Below are 20,267 nucleotides of genomic sequence, written 5' to 3' on the forward strand. Positions count from 1 at the left end.
TGCTCTGATACAAAAAGCAGCTTTAAAGCCAGAAATTTACTTCAAAGTCCACACAGGAAATTCAATCTCATTAATTTACTGACAGACCTTAGATATGTTAAGTACAGAATATGGAATGCATTTTGAAAATCCATTCTAAATTTTACCCAACTTCAAGGAAATAAAATTATTCTTTCAAATAATAAAACATTTTTTAGAAGTAAATGCTGAAAACTAGTAAAACATAAGTAATTTTACTTTTTATTACAGTTGGTGATATTTGACATTTGTTTCCAATGAAGAGAATAATTTATATGAACAAAATAGTGCGTTAAGCAGGAGGAAGTACTGATCTAAAAGAACCACAAATTCAATAAATACCAAAAATTCATTCTCCCTCTTTATCTAAAGAGCTCTTAGTCTTAAGAAAAAAAAAGAAAAGAAATTAGAGTGATTATCAGTAGTGTGGGCTTGTGATTTTTTTTAAAAAAAAAACTAAGAAATATTACAAAGATGTTTTATGTTTTAAAAACTAATAACTAAGAAAGATCACAGAGATGCTTCACTTTACCACAAACGGATTCTGCAACCTTCCTTAATGTTGATTTTGCAATCAGAGTAGAGGCAGCTCAGAGCTATTGTAGTTCCCCGTGACAAGAGTCTCCAAAGGAGATGAATGAGATCATCCTATTGATAAGGTCACGATCGATCTGAAGTAGACCTTTTTTAAATTAGCAAAATGTTGCACACTTTAGTAAGTGTCACCAATAGCCTTTCTCCATGAAAAATGCACTGGCTTATGGAAAACTAATTTTTTCAATTAAAAATTTCTCATAACAAAAGATTTGCTGCTATACCTACTTTTTCCCAATTCATTATTATTTCAGAGACATAGATTCTCAAGGTAGCCTACACTTATATCTCGGTTCAGAATAGCCCATCTTCCAAAGATCTTTAAAAGTAAGTTATGTCCAGTAGTTAAAATCAATCTCTGCGGTTTAAAGTGTCTAAGAAATATTGCTCAAAACACTAAGAGACATCAATCTCAAATAAAATTCTGACCCTATCAAAATGAAAATATCCTCAGAAATACTTAAAAAGACTTAACTCAAAAATTAATAAACTCTTGAATAAATCCGAAGAAAGCAAAACCAGCTCTTTAGCTTTCTTGGGAGGAATAAAGTGGACAGAGGAGGGGTGCTGATAAAAAAAAGGAGTTGCCATTAAAACTGTAAAAAAATTAAACATCATGTGGCAAGAGAAGTCAGGGTTTTTTTTCCCCTTAAAGTAAAAATTATTACAGAAACTCTTCCAGATACACATACACGTGATAGATGTATGTATGTATGGATGGATATTTATTTACAGATATTTTATTAATACCTATAGAAAAGCAATCCTCAAAGTGGAAAACTGCTTCAGAATTACCTGGGGTATTTGTTCAAAGTTCAGATTCCTGGAGGTATATTCAGATTCCTCTGCAGGTATAGCAAGGAATCTGCACTTGTACTAAGTTCCCCATGTGATTACTCTGTACAGTTAGGTTTCAGAACGCCTGCTGCAGGACTTGGCCACTCTGCTGTGTACAGTGTGGTGTTGGGAATCTCTAGGTTTCCTTCCACAGTCAGAAGGTGTAGTGGCAGAGGGCAGGTAGACTGAGGCTCCAGCTGTTATAAGTGACTTCAACTCTCTGCGATTTGGGTTCCCCACCTTGAAAAGAAGGATTTTAATCTCCCACAGAGATGCCATGGGATGAAAGAAAACTCCTGGCACACAGGAGGCTCTCCAAGATTGCATTAGTAGCTCAGTCCCCACAGTGACAATTAACTCGTCCTGCCGCAGGCCCACAAGATGCACCTCAAAACAGCAGCCAAGAAAAGAGACTAACTGTTCTGGGTGATGTGTTCCTAAGTCTCTAAGATAAAGAAATCTGATGAAACTCTGAGAAGTTTCACCAAATCTTCACAAAATTATTCTTATACGAGTGGGCAGAAGAGAGACTGCCCACTGGACAGTTTAGGGAAAGTCAAGAGAAGCCCCGAAAAAGAAAACGGTTCCAAAACAAAGATACATTTTTAGTTGCACTGTGCCCAAATCTCACACCGATAGCGTTGGGAAGGTAGCGAATGGATTTGCATTGAGTTCACATTTAAAACGAGGGTATGATTTGTCACCTTCAGAACTGTGAGGTTGATTCCTTTCGTTTTAAATTTACATGGTTTCACCACTTTGCTTAATATAGTCATTGTTGATTATCAGTTTCTTTCCCGTGTGCCTTCTCAACCTTCCAGCGGCACTGATTAAAAATCCTGGTGCCGGAAGGCTACAGCTGAGAGGACGAACGGCACTGGCCTTCTAACGGGCACAGGTGAGGAGAGCGGGGCTGGAGGCTGGGAAGAGCGGCGTAAACAACATCTGGTTCCGCCAACTGCTCCGTGAGACTTGGCCAATTAGCATGATCAGGAAGTAACACGCTAATAAACCGTTCTCACACTGGAGAGGAGAGAAAGGAAACAGGATTTTTTTACTGGTTAAAAAAAAAACAATGGCTTCAGGCCAAAGTACCAAAAAAAAAAAAAAAAAATTAGGAAGAAGAGAATCTTTAATTCCTACTTGGAATACACATTTAGAAATACATTACAAAAAAAGTACTATGCTTAACGTTGGTATTAGTGAAGAAACTGTTGCATGTCGTTTTTCAGAGCCTCATACAGATTTTATCTCACTTGACTACACTGGCTTCCTCTGCTGGGGCCTATTCCTTTTCTCCACCTAACATGACTGTGCGACTTTCTGTCCACATCTACTCAGATGTCACCTAAGCTGCTCTATATGCTCAAACACAGCACACACACACACTTAAAGCACACACAGAACAGAAGCCGGCACCACGAACTGCATTTTAACTACAGAGAATATAGTTCGCAAATATTTATACTTGTGGTGGAAACTTCCTGATGATTCCGTTGGATTGAGGAAAAACAAAAAAATGTTTCAAAATGAAGCCCCATTACCATTCTCACTGAACAGCTTTAAGTGACCTAGTTGATTCTAGAGGGTGACGGACAATGACGTGTAGAATGCATCCTTAAACAGAAGTTTGTGAACCAGGCATTCTGTGCAGGGCATGAGGCCCTGCATCCATGAAATAAACTCTTAGCTGCTGATGTGGCAGGGGAAATGTCGAAGCTGAAATGGTACAAGGGCCGTGTAATCCAGGTGGAGGTCATAATTATCTCCCTTAAGATTGTGAGTCAACTCTGGTACACAGAGATGAAGTGGCTTTTAAAAAAGTGAATCATGAGTAAAATTAGGAGAAAATATAGGCCAGATTCTTTTTTTTTTTCTGTCAGTTGTTCTCAGCACACAGATACACAACTGTTCCTTTATTTTTGGGTAAGTTTAAATATCTCCCTTCCCTTCATAGGCTAGCACCATTTCCCTTTCTTTAGTTTTAAGATTCCTGTTGACTAAGATCAAATCTTTATTCTCAGAACAAAAGGTACGGTATATAGACCTCAGAGTGAGGTCGCCTCAGCTAGCTAAAAATTTGAGAATTGACATCCTCTTCTGCCTCCTTCTGTGAAGAAAGGAAAGCCTACAATATTTATCCCTCTATAGACAGGTCAGCTACAAGTTAACCTGCTCTTAAAAAGGACCAAAATGCAAATGATTGAGCTTTTTAATGCAGAGACACTGACAAGATGTTTCCTACGGCCACCCTTAGAAAGCTACTATCCATGTCTTAATTTTATTTCAAGCTGATGTCCCACAACTCAGTTCAGTTAAAAACAACAGGGCAAACTAGAGAGAATTTATAAGAAACCACATCCTTTACTTTAAAACGTGACCTGCAGCCTGCCTGCATCGTGTCCACCTCAGAAAGTATATCATTACGCGCTCCTTCCCATCCTCAAACCGTCAGAACCCCCCGCCCTTCGGCCACAGCGCCTTCAGCAGCCATGGTTCCTGCCCAGCTGGGGGTCCCTCATCAGCACGCTGCGACGGTGCCATCTGACGGAGACTCTGGGACCCTCTCTTCTCTGAGGAACGGAGAAAGGCTGGAAAATGAACTCTGCTGGGTGTTCCTGCCACACCTCGAAACAGCGATCCCTTCTCCTAGTCCTTGTCCCTCCTCAAAGCGTCTGCCCGCGAGCTAACACTCTGTGGCCTGTTTTCCCCACGTTAGACAGGCCTGTGCTTTTTCCCAGAGTAAAACAGTAAAACATCCAAAATTGCACAGAAAATAATCCAGTCACAAGCTAAGAAACAGGACAATGGAGGAAAATCTGCCTTGGGTTCCAAATTTTACAGGGACTGTTGCACACCTTTCAAAAATTTGCCTCCTCGGTTTTATGAATGATGGAGCGATCACACATTTTTCTAAAATAAAGTCTGTCACATTAGAGTTAAAAATGTCAAGTCTGGTCAAGGTTCTGTGGAAATTAGTGGAGACATGAAGATCAGGTGCTCTAGCGTCAGGAAGTGACTTGAATGTGGTCTCCATGGTAACAGCCTTGGTGCGTACATCAAAGGGCCTTCTCCTACATGCACAATGCCCGTGATATTTCTGATGAGGGCTTGGGCCACGGGATTGTGCTCCTCTTAATAGGTGGGGGCCTTCTGCATTCAGGACCCATCACTTAGTTCAGATGATGATGGGTGAAATTCTCTTCATCGAACCCTGGGTCCAGCAAAGTACAAACACCACTTTATACAAAAGAAAAGTGTTCAGGAATCCTTTAGAAGAACCTCATGTATTTTCAACTTACTTTGTATTCAGTTATACAGAAAATTCAAGCATTCACGATCATTATTTAATATGCAGGGCTGCAAAACAATCACACGGACACTCACAGACGCACAGGCAACTCTTTGTCATTGAGGTGGATTTTATTTCTGCTTGCATTTTCTGATATGCTTCACCTGCCTTTCACCTGGTTCTGATCAACTTCGTGCCCCCTTTGACTCACTCATCAAATTCACTAGCTTATTTGGCTGCTACGTTTCAATGGTCACAATGTGAAAAGCATGCTAATCGCTCCATCATATGTTATATTTTAGTAGGAGTGGCTTTTATTAGACAAAACAGTTCACATGCCTGATGGATGTACAAAGTTTTGTTACAATGGTTCTTATAACATGAGGACTAAGTCTGCTGAATTTTACCTAAAACATCAGTTTCAGGTCCCTTCCAACATGGTCTCAATTGACAGACCAGAGCTTAAAGTGGTTTGCTAAAGTTGGGACAAGAAATGGCCTCTGAGTTCCCTGTTTCTTTGATACTTTTTCTTTTTTGGTCTTTGGAACTAACATGGTCTCAAAAACACAAGAAAAGCTCCGGGAGCTTTATTCAGCACTTAGTAATAAAATGCATTTTATTTTATTGCAGGGAACATTTCAGTAGATCTGTTCTCAATTACTAATATTAATCTGTGTACCTTGTTTCTCACGTCACACACTAGTCCCAGGGCCTTCTTCTGTTGTGGAAACTGATATTCAGATTAACCAAGAACAGGGATGATACGGGCAGGAGGGAAATCTGGGAGACTTAGTGGTTCCTGGTGGCTCTTGATTCCTTTTTATTTTTGCTCCTTTGGCTACCTTGCTTTTCCTGTATGCCGAGTACATTCATTGATCCACGGTTCTGAGACTCGACTTGTCCTCCTGATAGACACAGTCACAGTTGCTCAGTTATCCATTCTCATCTTAAGAGGAACCCCCAGAGGGTCCTGATAGGCTGAAAATACAAACATAGGACTCCATCGTACTTGGGTCTGACAGGCTGACTACAATGGGAGAAGTTCTAAAACTGTAACATTTATTTAATAACTATTTACTATTTGATGCTTTTGAACTGTGGTATTGGAGAAGACTCGAGAATCCCTTGGACTGCAAGGAGATCCAACCAGTCCATCCTAAAGGAAATCTGTCCTGAATATTCATTGGAAGGACTGATGCTGAAGCTGAAACTCCAATACTTTGGCCACCTGATGCGAAGAGCTGACTCACTGGAAAAGACTGTGACACTGGGAAAGATCGAAGGCGGGAGGAAATGGGGATGACAGAGGATGAGATGGTTGGGTGGCATCACTAGACTCAAAGGACATGAGTTTGAGTAAACTCCAGGAGTTGGTGACGGACAGCGAGGCCTGGCGTGCTGCAGTCCATGGGGTTGCAAAGAGTTGGACATGACTGAGCGACTGAACTGAACTGAACTGATTTACTGACTGCCTTCTCTTTGCCAGGTACTGTACTAGGAAATAGGGTTATACATATTTACAAGTCACCCTGCCAAACTTTAGGGAGTTCCTCAGCTAGAGGGCAAGAAGGCCAGTGAGTTCCTATTCTCAGCAGAATGTTACACAGGTGACCAGAGGTTTTGCACAGGAAGTTGCGGAAGCACAGGGCAGAGGTAGGTGGCTGGGCGCCAGAGGCTTCCTTGAGAAGGTGAGTCTGAGCTGAGCACAAAGTGACAGCAACAACCAGCTGGCTGCAGAGAAGGGGGGATTCCAGTTGGGGAGGGGCACTCTGGCAGAAAAAGCAACCCAGGCAAGAGGCACAGACTTGGGATCGTCGGGTCTGGCCAATGCCTGCTAACTAAGGGAATGGTGGGGGGAGTTGTCACTAAGACGGGGCAAAGCCAGGGGAGATAATCAGAGATGATTTAAACTCATGGGTGAATCAAAATCAGTCAAAACCTGGCCTGGTGCAGATAAAACAGAACTAATGTCAAATGTTTTTCCTGATAAATGTCTTGAAAGACACCTGGTTGGAGAATGCTTTCACTTGGTTGTGAAAACACCTATCTTGGTTGAACAGCTTTCTCAGCTAAACTTGATTTCAAGTGATCATGGGTGGGAAGCTGGCAATGAGTGGGAGGGAACAAAAAGTAGGAGGTGGGTTCTTGGAGTCTGGGTAAGAAAAGATCAAGATGTTTTTGATGATGTCTTTTATTTACTAATTCATTAGAGTAAATGTACTCATTGAAGAGTGAAATGCTTTTGGAATAAAAGAGAACATAATAAATAAATGTTCACTATCAGTTCAGTTCAGTCGCTCAGTCGTGTCCGACTCTTTGCGACCCCATGAATTGCAGCACGCCAGGCCTCTCTGTCCATCACCAACTCCTGGAGTCCACCCAAACTCATGTCCATCGAGTCGGTGATGCCATCCAACCATCTCATCCTCTGTCGTCCCTGTCTCCTCCCGCCCCCAATCCTACCCAGCATTAGGGTCTTTTCCAATGAGTCAACCCTTCGCATGAGGTGGCCAAAGTATTGGAGTTTCAGCTTCGACTGCAGACCTTCAATGGACACCCAGGATTGATCTCTTTTAGGATGGATTGATTGGATCTCCTTGCAGTCCAAGGGACTCTCAAGAGTCTTCTCCAACACCACAGTTCAAAAGCATCAATTCTGCGGCGCTCAGCTTTCTTCACCGTCCAACTCTCACATCCATACATGACCACTGGAAAAACCATAGCCTTGACTGATGGACTTTTGTTGGCAAATTAATGCTCTGCTTTTAAATATGCTATCTAGGTTGACAATAACCTTCCTTCCAAGGAGTAAGCGTCTTTTATTTTCATGGCTGCAGTCACCATCAGCAGTGATTCTGGAGCCCAAAAAAGTAAAGTCTGACACTGTTTCCACTGTTTCCCCATCTATTTCCCATGAAGTGATGGGACCATATGCCATGATCTTAGTTTTCTGAACGTTGAGCTTTAAGCCAACTTTTTCACTCTCCTCCTTCACCTTCATCAAGAGGCTCTTTAGTTCTTCTTCACTCTCTGCCATAAGGGTGGTGTCATCTGCATATCTGAGGTTATTGATATTTCTCCTGGAAATCTTGATTCCAGCTTGTGTTTCTTCCAGCCCAGCGTTTCTCATGATGTACTCTGCATATAAGTTAAATAAGCAGGGTGACAATATACAGCCTTGACGTACTCCTTTTCCTATTTGGAACCAGTCTGTTGTTCCATGTCCAGTTCTAACTGTTGCTTCCTGACCTGCATACAGGTTTCTCAAGAGACAGGTCAGATGGTCTGGTATTCCCATCTCTTGAAGAACTTGCCACAGTTTCGTGTGATCCACACAGTCAAAGGCTTTGGCATAGTTAGTAAAGCAGAAATAGATGTTTTTCTGGAACTCTCTTGCTTTTTCGATGATCCAGCGGATATTGGCAATTTGATCTCTGGTTCCTCTGCCTTTTCTAAAACCAGCATGAACATCTGGAAGTTCACGGTTCACGTATTGCTGAAGCCTGGCTTGGAGAATTTTGAGCATTACTTTACTAGCATGTGAGATGAGTGCAATTGTGCGGTAGTTTGAGCATTCTTTGGCATTGCCTTTCTTTGGGATTGGAACGAAAATTGATCTTTTCCAGTCCTGTGGCCACTGCTGAGTTTTCCAGATTTGCTGGCATATCGAATGAAGCACTTTCACAGCATCACCTTTGAGGATTTGAAATAGCTCAACTGGAATTCCATCACCTCCACTAGCTTTGTTCGTAGTGATGATTCCTAAGGCCCGCTTGACTTCACATTCCAGGATGTCTGGCTCTAGTTGTCTAATTTTTTCAAGTGGATACTATTTTAAAATTTAAAGTAAGAGATGTAACAGTTTCTATTTGAAAAGTTCTGGAACTTTTCAGCACAGCACTGTGAGTGTACTTAATGCTACTGAACTGTACACTTAAAATGGTTAAAACAGTAACTTTTAAGTTACGTGTATTTTACAAAAAATTTTAAAATACATAAAGTTATATATTATAAACACAGTTGACCCTTGAGCAACAATGAATTTGAACTGGATGAGTCCACTTACATGTGGATTTTTTTCAATAAATATGTGCTATAGTACTTCATGACCTCTGGTTGGCTGAATCCAGGGATGCAGAACCATGTAGAGAAAAACGACAATAGTTATAGAGATTTTTAGCGGCAAAGAGGGTTGGGGCCCCAAATCCCTGCACTGTTCAAGGGCCAACTGTATCTAAAAGTTAGGACTGACAGTAGAAAACCCTTCATGTAGGGCGGTACACCAGTTAACGACATTGTTTAGTAACTCATGTTTTCACTGTGACTAGCATTCCACTATGTAAATAGCTACTAATTATTAACCATCTACTCTGTCAGGCCCCCTACACAACACACGCCCTTTGATATTGGTATTACTCCCAAATATAGACAAGGATAATAAACATCATTTAACGCAAAAATTGAAAGACCATTACAAAGAAGTTATTGCTGCTACCTTGCATGTCAAATGGGATTTTTAAATTTTTTTCTTACATTATTAAATGTAGTTTAGAAGATGTCAGTGGGATAATCTGTTATAAATAACAGAGCAAATGTTAGTTTCTTAGAAATGAACAACTTTTTATTTTAAGGAAACTAACAATAAGCTAGTTATTTTCTTCATAAATAGAACAGAGAAGTAGATATCAACAAATTTATATCATAGATAAATTTCTTTTAACAACTTAAATTTAATTTCAGGACTCATAAAGGATTCCTCAGATAGGCGAGAATTTAGCAAAAGCATAAAATTTTATAGAGAAAACAGTTATTTTAAACAATGCATGCCACCCATTAATCTAATTTTACAAACCTATCTGAATAATTTCATGGTACAAAACCCACCCTCCTTTCGGGAAATTTTTATATGTAATAGAAAATTATGTATTCATGATGAGGAGGAAAAGAAAAACGTAAAATATTTGGAAGAAGTAGTCAAACACTATTAAAAAAATACAGTATTTTCTTCTTATTACTTGTAGGATTCTCAAGTCCTGATCTTTTATTAAGCTACAAACACTGTGTAGATCCCAGGACTGGACCGGAATACCTGAGGGGCCTGGGAGAGGCGGGGGCTCTGCCTGTCCTGCTGACGGAGAGCCCACTGGGGCCGGGCACGCTCACGGGCCTATCAACACCGCAGACACGGCCCCTAGCTTCCAAAACGGGGAACGAGAAACGAATCAGAACCAACGCACAGATGTGAACTGTCAGTCCTACAGGAGAGATGTATAAAGAGCTAAGACTAAACGGAAGGGAGGAATCGATTGTGCCACTAATGGCAATAAGCTGAGAGCCAAGGCTCTGAAGTCAGAATAACTGGATTTTAATCCTGGCTTTTCTAGTTGGGTTACTTAATAGCTATGTTACTGAGTCTTTCTAAGCTTCAGTTTTCTTACCTGGAAAATGAGATCAAGTATGTAAAACGTCTAAAAGTACCAATTGCACAAAGTAGGTACCTTTATTGTCTTAATACCTCTATTTATTATAAAATATAAAAACTGAGCAGAAAACACGTTTGACTTTGAGAGCGTGGAAAATCACGTTACTCTTCTCTGACACTGCTGTTCTGTTATCCTTAGCATACTCAAATTTTGGAGATGCAAATCAACAATTTTACTCCATGAAGACTCACTCTAGGGTCTATATAATAGAAAGTAAAGTGTGGAAACTAGATTCTTTTCTAGTTAATGAGGTTAGTCAGATAACTCAAAACATCTGAAATCCTGGATAAACGCTTAAGTTTGTCTTCCTTTGCCAATACAAAGGAAACCTAGCACAATTATCACCTAGGCAAACGTCCAAATAAACAACATTTGAGGAATGTAACTATAATATAATACATTTTATGTCAGTGAGAGCTTTTTAAGATTTATCATGGACCCAGTCAAATATAGACAGGTGAATTCATGCCACAGCTGCCAAATTTTTATTTCACTCTATGTAGGGAGGACCTGGCATCAAGCAAAGGTTCCCATTTTCTTTATCCAAATGGATAGTTTTGCCCAAAGAAATCACTTTGTCATAGAAACTTTCATGTGGTGAGTTGGCAAAATTTTTGCTGCCTTACATGATCAAACAATAACAATAAAAATCACAGGGGATGCAGTGTATGGGCAAAGCACAATTAGAACCATGAATAATTCTCTTGGATAAAAAATTATTGCTTAGAGAATAAACACCATGAAATTACTGATTATCCATTTCTTTCAAAAAGAAGTTACCCAAAATGGAGAGTACTTAAATGTAATAAAAACATCAAATGTAATAGAAATAGCTTTACTGGAGCCTAACTGCATAAGATGACAAACCGGAGCCAAGAAGCTGCACCCAATTCTCAAGCTTTAAATGAAGCATCTTACTAAAAATGATAGTTCCTATTAAATGTTGTCCCATTAGCATTTGCATGCAGTTAAGACTTTATATCCAATGGATAGCTTTACCTTCAAGGCTATTTATAGGAAGTTAATAACTGAGACACCCAAAGACCTCAGTTTGCATAAAAAGGAGGCAAGGCTACATTCACTCAGGTATACAAATGGCAACCATATAGACAAAAGCTCTAAGAACTCATAATCTCTTCTTTTGGATTTCATCAGCGATGGCTGGCTAATTGGAGGAACTCATGAAAGTTCCTTACAATCCAATTAGCACTTCAGTGCAATTAAGTGGTAGAGGCTTCCCTATTCTGCAGAGACTGGCTTTGATCTTGCAGTGAAAAGTGTCCTTCCTTAAAGCTGCGGTTTTGATTTTTTTCCCGTAATTAGTGCTAATTGTAAACCCAAGCCTGACCTGCTATAAACAGAGTGTTTTACTGCATTTGACACCAGGACCTTAAATCAGTGTTCTCTTTTGTCTATATTGTACTTGCTTATTAGAAGTCTGCCTATTTTGCTCATTATTTGATGCACAATGGCTAAGTACATACTAAAGTCAGCTGAAACAAATGCCTTGATCTTAAGAGCTTGTGTGGGTATTTTCACTGATGTCTTTTAAGCCCAGCTACCATAAAAGTAGTTGATTGAATTTCACTTAAGGAATATACTGTAGTTTTTCCATACAAAGAATGACTATTCAGAAGCAATTTCTAAAGAGGTTTAGTGACCCTTGTATGTTTGGAAAATAAAAACAAAAGATGAAAATGGTCTTTTCATAAGAGCAAACATAAAGAACTGCATAAATCAACTGCAGTAGTCTGCTGAAAAATACCTATTATAACAATGTCTGTTTAATCAACTCATTGTTTAGATTCATAAAAATGAATTAAAACTAAGCCTGTTAGTGAATAGGTCAATAAGATATCTCTATATGGAAATAAGATGCTGCAAAATATAAAATCTCATTCCTTCTCTAAGATACAGATACGATCTTTTGAAATTAGCACACATTTTCTATCCAAACGCAAAGCAACTGGATATTAAGCTAGGATACCTTTCCCTCAAATATGTTTTTAAACATACGCTATTTCATTGCTTAGTACACAGTTTCCTCATAGGAAAAAGAAAGATAATGGCCCAGTTGATGTTATATCATTAGACATTCTGAATCAAGACCAATTTACTGATCTTTAAGTAGACATAGTCCAGTGTGTTATGTTGTTATTTAGTTGCTAAGTCATGTCTGACTCTTTGCCACCCCATCAGCTTCCTGTGTCCCTGGGATTTTCCAGGAAAGAATACTGGAGTAGGTTGTACAGACATATAATTACTAGGAGGGAAATATCTATCTAAATACAAACATACAATACACAAAAAATATGATGTCGCCAATTAGTACTACTTAGAAAAAACTATTTTGGTTAAAAAAAACGTTTTTTCCCTTACTAATGAAGTTAGGAATCTAGAAACAAGTATAGAAACAATCTAGACTCAAGGCACGTTTTCTCTAAAGGATAATACGACTGGATATGACTAAAGCAAACAAAGGGCAAGATGGACTCTTTCAAATCTTGCCTTATTTATGTCTTTTATCTTTTATGTCTTTTAATCATTTAAAACCCCCAAAATATTGCATGCACACAGTTTCAGTTCAGCCATTCATTCGTGTCTGACTCTTTGCAACCCCATCTATTGCAGCACGCCAGGCCTCCCTGACCACCACCAACTCCCAAAGTTTACTCAAACTCATGTCCATTGAGTCAGTGATGCCATCCAACCATCTCATGCTCTGTCGTCCCCTTCTTCTCCCACCTTCAATCTTTCCCAGCGTCAGGTCTCTTCCAATAAGTCAGTTCTTTGCATCAGGTGGCCAAAGTATTGGAGTTTCACCTTCAGCGTCAGTCCTTCCAATGAATATTCCGGACTGATTTCCTTCAGGATGGACTGGTTGCATCTCCTTGCAGTCCAAGGGACTCTCAAGAGTCTTCTCCAACACTACACTTCAAAAGCATCAATTCTTCTGTGCTCAGCTTTCTTTATAGTCCAACTCTCACACCCATACATGACCACTGGAAAAACCATAGCTTTACTAGATGGACCTTTGTTGGCAAAGTAATATCTCTGCTTTTTAATATGCTGTCTGCTGCTGCTCCTGCTGCTAAGTCGCTTCAGTCGTGTCCAACTCTGTGCGACCCCATAGACGGCAGCCTACCAGGCTCCTCCATCCATGGGATTTTACAGGCAAGAGTACTGGAGCGGGGTGCCATTGTCTTCTCTGAATATGCTATCTAGGTTGGTCATAACTTTCCTTCCAAGGAGCAAGCGTCTTTTAATTTCATGGCTGCAGTCACCATCTGCAGTGATTTTGGAGTCTCAAATATAAAGTCTCTCACTGTTGCCATTGTTTTCCCATCTATTTACCATGAAGTGATGTGACTGGATGCCATGATTCAGTTTTCTGAATGTTGAGTTTTAAGTCAAATATTTCACTCTCCTCTTTCACTTTTATCAAGAGGCTCTTCAGTTCTTCTTCACTTTCTGCCATAAGGGTGGTGTCATCTGCACATCTGATGTTATTGCTATTTCTCCCGGCAATCTTGATTCCAGCTTGTGCTTCATCCAGCCTGTCATTTCATATGATGTACTCTGCATATAAGTTAAATAAGCAGGGTGACAATATACAGCCTTGACGTACTCCTTTCCCGATTTGGAACCAGTCTGTTGTTTCATGTCCAGTTCTAACTGTTGCTTCTTGACCTGCATACAGATTGCTCAGGAGGCAGGTCAGGTGGTCTGGTATTCCCATCTCTTGAAGAATTTTCCACAGTTTGTTTTGATCCACACAGTCAAAGGCTTTGGCATAGTCAACAAAGCAGAAGTAGATGTTTTTCTGAAACAATCTTGCTTTTTCGATAATCCAACGGATGTTGGCAATTTGATCTCTGGTTCCTCTGGCTTTTCTAAATCCAGCTTGAACATCTGGAAGTTCACGGTTCATGTATCATTGAAGCCTGGCTTGGAAAATTTTGATCATTACTTTGCTAGTGTGTGAGATGAGTGCAATTGTGCAGTAGTTTGAACATTCTTTGGCATTGCTTTTCTTTGGGATTGGAATGAAAACTGACCTTTTCCAGTCCTGTGGCCACTGCTGAGTTTTCCAAATTTGCTGGCATATTGAGTGCAGCACTTTCACAGCATCATCTTTTAGGATTTGAAATAGCTCAACTGGAATTCCATCACCTCCACTAGCTTTGTTCGTAGTGATACTTCCTAAGGCCCACGTGACTTTGCATTCCAGCATGTCTGGTTCTAGGTGAGTGATCACACCATCATGGTTATCTGGGTCATGAAGATCTTTTTTGTATAGTTCTTCTGTGTAATCTTGCCACCTCTTCTTAATATCTTCTGCTCTGTTAGGTCCATACCATTTCTGTCCTTTATTGTGCCCATCTTTGCATGAAACGTCCCCTTGGTATCTCTCATTTTCTTGAAGAGATCTCTAGTCTTTCCCAATCTGTTGTTTTTCTCTGTTTCTTTGCATTGATCGCTGAGGAAGGCTTTCTTATCTCTCCTTGCTATTCTTTGGAACTCTGCATTCAGATGGGAATAGCTTTCCTTTTCTCCTTTGACTTTTGCTTCTCTTCTTTTCACAGCTATTTGTAAGGCCTCCTCAGACAACCATTTTGCCTTTTTGCATTTCTTTTTCTTGGGGGTGGTCTTGATCCCTGTCTCCTGTGCAAAGTCACGAACCTCCGACCATAGTTCTTCAGGCACTCTGTCTATCAGATCTAATCCCTTGAATCTATTTGTCACTTCCACTGTATAATCCTAAAGGATTTGATTTAGGTCATACCTGAATGGTCTAGTGTTTTTCCCTACTTTCTTCAATTTAAGTCTGAATTTGGCAATAAGGAGTTCATGACCTAAGCTAGAGTCTGCTCCCAGTCTTGTTTTTGCTGACTGTATAGAGCTTCTCCACCTTTGGCTGCAAAGAATATAATCAATCTGAGTTTGGTGTTGACCTTCTGGTGATGTCCATGTGTAGAGTCATCTCTTGTGTTGTTGGAAGAGGGTGTTAGCTATGATCAGTGCCTTCTCTTTCCAATAGTTTAGAAGTCAAATAATAATAAAAGGCCAATCAAAAACTTAAGCGTAATTGCCCATTTCCTTATCTCCTCATCCCCAGAGGAAATGACTTTCAACTCTTTCAGTCATGGCTTTGGCTCTTCTTTGGCTCATATGTTAAAGTCAGCTATGACTGCAGTGAGATGGTTTACAGGAATCAGCTCTGACCATCTGCCTTTTGGAGTCCTCAGAAGAGGCTAAAGGCTCATGTTCAATACCAGTAGACCACCCGCGTTCTCAGTGTGGTCCCTCACCCAGCTCAGTCCTTGCAGCCTGCAAATCCTGATGCTCTCTAATCCCATCTTCCCCAGAGCATCACCTCCTGCCTAGATTGAAGTGGAAAGGTCATCTGACCAAGGACAGTGGAGGTAACCAGGAGGTCTAGGACGACTTGTACACATTTTTGAACAATACCTGTTTTCATTACCCTTACTATTACTACAACGCCCTCCAATTCTCAGATCTTTCTAGGAGGAAAACTGGTTAGCTGTTCTTTGGTAGTCTCAACCTGCAAGCATTATTGTTTGACTTCCCTTCTCTCTACTAAATCACTTATCATTCCTTTAAAAATATTTATTGTGGTTAAAAAAAAATTAAGATTGTGCCATTTTAACTATTTTAAAGGCACTTTTCAGTGGCAACAGATACTCATAGTATTGAACAAGCATCAACACTGTTCGCCAAACTTTTTCATTACTCTAGCCACTCATCATTCTCCCATCTGCCTTCCAACTTCAAAGGCTGTATTCTTGGGCAACGGTGGATGGTTCTCTACTCTAATCATAGTCAAACTTTGTGTTTGCACTTCTTTTTTTTTCCTAGTTGTGGGTGTGATTTTTAAGAAAAAAGTGCAAAAATGTTTTTATTCTGTCATTGTAAACCCTAAATTTTCATATCCTTATTTTAAAGAAGGGACAACTCTTGCTGGAGAGAGAGAGCAATTTGCTCTGGTGCCAGTGCGATTGCCTAAGTACCCCACATGGCCCTTTCCATCAACTGGACTGCTCATTTCATTACTGGGGTCCTTATGAGTTCCAACCATTTTGTGGGGGTACACACAAAAAAAACTGGGTATAACAAAGAGATTGAGAATGGTGTTTATGCAGAAATTATTAGAACAGTAACTGTTGAACAGTTGATGCTTAGGAAAGCAGGTCTTCCTGAATCCCTGTGGTGAGAGCAGCTAGGAAAGTGAATAACAGAGTTAGTTCTCTGGGCCACCCTGAACACACACACACACGGAGGGGCCTGGTGAGCAATGCAGACAGCTAGACGCATCTCCTCCTAGGGCTGGGAGACTTTATTTTAGGGCCTGTTTACTACAAAATTCTCAATATTTTGCTGAGCATGCATCCCAAACTAAGGTAGATAATACCTTAAATATCTAGTGATGTAATAGCAAAAATGAAACAATAACATTTTCTGTACTTGGATGTGGCTTTTTATGTCATAAATTCTCACCCTCTGTATTCCACGTACCTCTGTGGCGACCAATTCAGCATGTGACATGTTATTTTAATCAGATATCATCTGCTTCAGTGATGAACTGGAATAAAAGGGCCTTAACAGGATAGTGTAACTTAAATAGCACGGTAAGATTCGAACCTTTGGTTGATTCGAATGTCACTAGAGGAAAGGAGGAGGAAAAGCAGAGGAATAATGAGGCAAACAACATTAAAGGACCGGGACAGCTGTGCTCTCAGGTGGGCATCCTTGTCATCCCTAGTCTAGAGATGAGAGAGCCACGGCTCAGAAAAGTTAAGTGACTTAACCAATATCACACAGCTATAAGTGGTAGAGCTATAATCTGAATCCAAACCCAGTGCTCTCAACAACTTAGCTATGTGGCCGATGAAAGATTCCCAGTAACTCAAAAACAAAGTTTAGTTATGTGAATAAAGTAGTCTAGAGTAAGCACGAAATATTATCGTACACTGATCATGGCGAGGGCAGGGCAATTTCTTCTCACTTGAAAGGCAATTTAATCTCTTCTTTTAGAGTAGACACATCTGTTACTCTTGATAAACTATTCATAAATATGGAAAACACTGGGCGAGACACAGTAAATTATGTCCATGAAAATGTAGCTGAAAAATTTGTCCTTACTTTCACACAAACATGATGTATAGTTATAAAAGCCTATTGATCTACAACAAGATTCTTTTAACAGAAAACTTGTTTGCCACATTAACAATTTGTTCAAGAACCTAGAAATAAATAAAAGGGTCCCCGAGCAAGAATTGAGAAGGAAAGCCAGAGTAAATGTGTTCTGTGCCTTCTTTACTAGAAAGCCTTTGGCCCGTCTCTTGTTGGGAAAGACTAGAGATCTCTTCAAGAAAATTAGAGATACCAAAGGAACATTTCATGCAAAGATAGGCTCGATAAAGGACAGAAATGGTATGGACCTAACAGAAGCAGAAGATACTAAGAAGAGATGGCAAGAATACACAGAAGAACTGTACAAAAAAGATCTTCATGACCCAGACAATCACAATGGTGTGATCACTCACCTAGAGCCAGACATCCTGGAATGTGAAGTCAAGTGGGCCTTGGAAAGCATCACTACGAACAAAGCTAGTGGAGGTGATGGAATTCCAGTTGAGCTATTTCAAATCCTCAAAGACGCTGCTGTGAAAGTGCTGCACTCGATATGCCAGCAAATCTGGAAAACTCAGCAGTGGCCACAGGACTGGAAAAGGTCAGTTTTCATTCTAATCCCAAAGAAAGGCAATGCCAAAGAATGCTCAAACTACCGCACAATTGCACTCATCTCACATGCTAGTAAAGTAATGCTCAAAATTCTCCAAGCCAGGCTTCAGCAATACGTGAACCGTGAACTTCCAGATGTTCAAGCTGGTTTTAGAAAAGGCAGAGGAACCAGAGATCAAATTGCCAATATCCGCTGGATCATCGAAAAAGCAAGAGAGTTCCAGAAAAACATCTATTTCTGCTTTATTGACTATGCCAAAGCCTTTGACTGTGTGGATCACAATAAACTGTGGAAAATTCTTCAAGAGATGGGAATACCAGACCATCTGACCTGTCTCTTGAGAAACCTGTATGCAGGTCAGGAAGCAACAGTTAGAACTGGACATGGAACAACAGACTGGTTCCAAATAGGAAAAGGAGTACGTCAAGGCTGTATATTGTCACCCTGCTTATTTAACTTATATGCAGAGTACATCATGAGAAACGCTGGGCTGGAAGAAACACAAGCTGGAATCAAGATTGCCGGGAGAAATATCAATAACTTCAGATATGCGGATGACACCACCCTTATGGCAGAGAGTGAAGAAGAACTAAAGAGCCTCTTGATGAAGGTGAAGGAGGAGAGTGAAAAAGTTGGCTTGAAGCTCAACGTTCAGAAAACTAAGATCATGGCATCTGGTCCCATCACTCCATGGGAAATAGATGGGGAAACAGTGGAAACAGTGTCAGACTTTATTTTTTTGGGCTCCAGAATCACTGCTGATGGTGACTGCAGCCATGAAATTAAGAGACGCTTACTCCTTGGAAGGAAGGTTATGGCCAACCTAGATAGCATATTTAAAAGCAGAGACATTACTTTGTCAACAAAAGTCCGTCTAGTCAAGGCTATGGTTTTTCCAGTGGTCATGTATGGATGTGAGAGTTGGACGGTGAAGAAAGCTGAGCACCGCAGAATTGATGCTTTTGAGCTGTGGTGTTGGAGAAGACTCTTGAGAGTCCCTTGGACTGCAAGGAGATCCAATCAATCCATCCTAGAAGAGATCAATCCTGGGTGTTCATTGGAAGGTCTGATGTTGAAGCTGAAACTCCAATACTTTGGCCACCTCATGCGAAGGGTTGACTCATTGGAAAAGACCCTAATGCTGGGTAGGATTGGGGGCGGGAGGAGAAGGGGACGACAGAGGATGAGATGGTTGGATGGCATCACCGACTTGATGAACATGGGTTTGGGCAGACTCCGGGAGTTGGTGATGGACAGAGAGGCCTGGTGTGCTGCAATTCATGGGGTCGCAAAGAGTTGGACATGACTGAGCGACTGAACTGAACTGTCTAATGATTCTTATTTTAGGTACAAATCTAACAAGCTAGTTTTTTTTTCATGTAGGCCAAGCCACATCAAAAGCAATCAACAAAAAAGGGTGAGACACTGCTAAAGGAAGGAAATACAAGAACACCAGGACATCAAGAAGTGACAATAATGAACTTCTAATGAGTTACTAGAGAAAGACAGTAGTTGAGTCAGAGGCTGTCAAACCACAGCCTGAAAGCCAAATGCAACCACTGTCGATCCAACGACAGAGTCTTACTGGAAATCAGTTATGGTCATTTCATTAACGATTTGCCAAGACTGCCTTTGTAAAGCAGGGGCAGCTGAGGGGCAACAGAGACTGCCCGGCCTACGAAACTTAAAATGTCTCCTACCCTGGCCCTTTACAGAAACAGTCTGTCCACCCTGTGGTGGAGGTCATTAAAAGCATGAATAGATAGCTTTCCACATGTCACCAGGCTGCATGGGCACAGCAAATCTGAGTCATCCAGAAATGGTCAGCTTATCTGTAGTGTATTTCAGTATATACTGTTTAATAAAGCATTGAAGGATATGATGCACTATAGACCAGTTTCCCCCCGCAAAATGATTAGTTTTTAACCAACACAGATCAAACATTTCAGGTAACCAGAAATCTGGTTATAAAGAATGCCCAAATAAATGACATTTCTAAAGGAAAATCTAATATTAAAAAAAAAATATTCAGAAGTCGAAATCTTAGAATTATTTGCTGGCACAAGCAGGTGAGTAAAATGAAATCATTTCAGATGCACTTGCTGAAGTATTTTTTCCCTTAAGATCCACGTTTGTGTTCTCATTTCCTTCAGGTGATCCTGCTTCCGGGCTATAGAAGCCTCGTGTTCCCTAAACTGAGCACTCTGGAAACACTGATATCAGACAAGTGAACTGGCATTTTTTGAAGAACTACTGCTGTAATTTAAACTACTCC

At 40.4% G+C, this 20,267-nt stretch overlaps 1 protein-coding gene and 1 long non-coding RNA gene across 2 annotated transcripts in view; one reads left to right on the plus strand and one right to left on the minus strand.

Annotated features, from left to right (window-relative positions):
* Positions 1 to 20,267, minus strand: part of FBXL17 (F-box and leucine rich repeat protein 17) — a 510,317-nt gene that overhangs the window by 111,548 nt on the left and 378,502 nt on the right. The window lies entirely within an intron of this gene.
* LOC145511704 (uncharacterized) lies at positions 3,082 to 4,395 on the plus strand. Its single transcript, XR_014058086.1, has 2 exons — positions 3,082 to 3,375; positions 3,905 to 4,395. It is a non-coding gene; the product is annotated as an uncharacterized LOC145511704 (long non-coding RNA).

The sequence above is a fragment of the Giraffa tippelskirchi genome, chromosome 6 (assembly GCF_054371585.1).
Source record: "Giraffa tippelskirchi isolate mGirTip1 chromosome 6, T2T-mGirTip1v1.2.pri, whole genome shotgun sequence".
NCBI classification, from domain to species: Eukaryota; Metazoa; Chordata; class Mammalia; order Artiodactyla; family Giraffidae; genus Giraffa; species Giraffa tippelskirchi.